Raw genomic sequence first — 2,993 nt, forward strand, 5'->3', positions numbered from 1 at the left:
CCAGAGGTTGAGGGTAGGGGGACGAAGAATTGGAGGAAGGTGGTCCAAAGGTATGATCTTCTAGTTATAAGATAAATAAGTACTAGGAAAGTATAGACACACCTTGGAGATATTGTGGGTTCAGTTCTAGACCACCACAATAAAGCAAATACCTCAATAAATCGAGTCACACATTTTTTTTGATTTCCCAGTGCATATAAAAATTATGTTTACACTATGCTATAGTCTAAGTGTGCCATAGCATTATGTCTTAAAAAAATGTGCATACCTTAATTAAAAATACTTTTTTGCTAAAAAACACTAACCATCACCTGAGCCTTCAGCACATGATAGTAGTAAAATAAAGATCACTGATCACAGATCACCATAACAAATATAATAATAATATTGGAAAATTTGAAATACTGTGAGAATTACCAAACTGTGACACAGAGACACAAAGTGAGCAAATGCTATTGGAAAAATAGCACTGATAGACTTGCTTAATGCAGGGTTGCCCCAAACATTCAGTTTGTAAAAAACACAATTATCTGCGAAGTGCAATAAAGTGAAGTACAATAAACAAAGTATGTCTGTAACGTACAACATGATGACTATAGTTAATACTGATGTATGATATTTAGGAAAGTTGTTGAGAGTAAATCCTAAGAGTTTTCATCACAAGGAGAACATTTTTTTCTTTTTTTCTTTTTTTGTATCTATATGAGATGATGGATATTAGCCAAACTTATTGTGGTAATATTTTCACAATATTTGTAAATGAAAGCATCATGCTATACACCTTAAACTTATACAGTGATGTATGTCAATTATTTCTCAATAAAATTGAATAAATAAAAATAGTAAGTATCCTCAGAAAATGCAGAGGTCATTATGTCCTGAAACAAAAATAAAATCCAAAGAAAAATGAATATTTAAAGAAAACAAGTTGCCTAACAAATGGAAGTCACATATTTTAAGTAACATCATCCTGATAGATATTTGTTCTCCAGAACACCAGAGACAAATAAAAAATCTTGAAATCCCAAAGAAAGAATGAAATAGTAATACATGTAGAAGTGGGACTCTAATGACCTGAAACTTCTCACCAGCAGCACTGGAAGCAATGGCCTCCAAATTTTTAGTGATAAATAAAGTGTTCAACAGACTTGTAAAACCATCCAAACCATGAATGAAGTAAAAAAAAAAAAAAAAAAATGCATATTTTCACACAAGCAAGTTCTCAAAACGTGTATCTCCCCTGTATCTTTTTCAGGACATTACTGGACTCTGTGTTCCGTCAAGGGAATAAATTAAGTTAAAGGAAGATATGGGGTATGAGAAAAAGGGACACAACGTAGGACAAAAGAGAAAGATATTGTTGGGATGATGGAAAAGCGAGGTCCAAGGTCAATAGTTATAGAGGAGGTTGAGAGAGATCAAGAAATGTGGAGCTCTGCTGGAGGGAGTGGGGCTGTTCTGTGGTCATTCTGGGGAACAATCCACCGGTACTTACCCATATCCATGGAAGCATAAATGTACAACCTGATCCAGCTCTTTATGCTCCTATGAAAATGGACCTAGGTGTCCATTTCTGTGATGTTGGTTAAAGAAAATGGGAGGAATCCATAGCAGTTAGAGTAAGATACTAGCTGCACACACACAGCAACGTAGTTTGATTTTAAAAGAGGATGCTGAGAGAACAAAACAAAAAAGATGAGAAATATTTATAGGCCAATGCCATTGATTGAACTAAGAACATACACAAAAACATATTACCCAAAGCAATCTACAGATTCAATGCAATCCCTATCAAATTACCAATGGCATTTTTCACAGAACTAGAACAAGAAATTTTACACACAAAAGACCTCGAATAGCCAAAGCAATCTTGCGAAAGAAAAACGGAGTTGGAGGAATCAGGCTCCCTGACTTCAGACTATACTACAAAGCTACAGTAATCAAGACAGTATGCTACTGGCACAAAAACAGAAATACAGATCAATGGAACAGGATAGAAAGCCCAGAGATAAACCCACGCACATATGGTCACCTTATTTTTGATAAAGGAGGCAAGAATATACAATGGAGAAAAGACAGCATCTTCAATAAGTAGGGCTGCGAAAACTGGACAGCTACATGTAAAAGAATTAAATTAGAACACTCCCTAACACCATACAAAAAAATAAACTGAAAATGGATTAAAGACCTAAACGTAAGGCCAAACACTATAAAACTCTTAGAGGAAACATAAGCAGAACACCCTATGACATACATCACAGCAAGATCCTTTTTGACCCACTTCCTAGAGAAATGGAAATAAAAACAAAAATAAACAAATGGGACCTAATGAAACTTAAAAGCTTTTGCACAGCAAAGGAAACCATAAACAAGACCAAAAGACAGCCCTCAGAATGGGAGAAAATATTTGCAAATGAAGCAACTGACAAAAGATTAATCTCCAAAATATACAAGCAGCTCATACATCTCAATACCAAAAAACAAACAATCCATTCAAAAAATGGGCAGAAGACCTAAATAGACATTTCTCCAAAGAAGACATACAGATGGCCAAGAGGCACATGAAAAGATGCTCAACATCACTAATCATTAGAGAAATGCAAATCAAAACCTCACACCAGTTAGAATGGCCATCATCAAAAAATCTACAAACAATAAATGCTGGAGAGGGTGTGGAGAAAAGGGAACCCTCCTGCAGTGTTGGTGGGAATGTAAATTGATACAGCCACTATGGGGAACAGTATGGAGGTGCCTTAAAAAACTAAAAATAGAACTATCATATGACCCAGCAATCCCACTACTGGGCATATACCCTGAGAAAACCATAATTCAAAAAAGAGTCATGTACCACAGTGTTCATTCAGCACTATTTACAATAACCAGGACATGGAAGCAACCTAAATGTCCATCAACAGGTGAATGGATAAAGAAGATGTGGCGCATATATACAATGGACTATTACTCAGCCGTAAGAAGGAATGAAATTGAGTTAT

Source organism: Eubalaena glacialis, chromosome 7, assembly GCF_028564815.1.
Source record: "Eubalaena glacialis isolate mEubGla1 chromosome 7, mEubGla1.1.hap2.+ XY, whole genome shotgun sequence".
NCBI lineage: Eukaryota > Metazoa > Chordata > Mammalia > Artiodactyla > Balaenidae > Eubalaena > Eubalaena glacialis.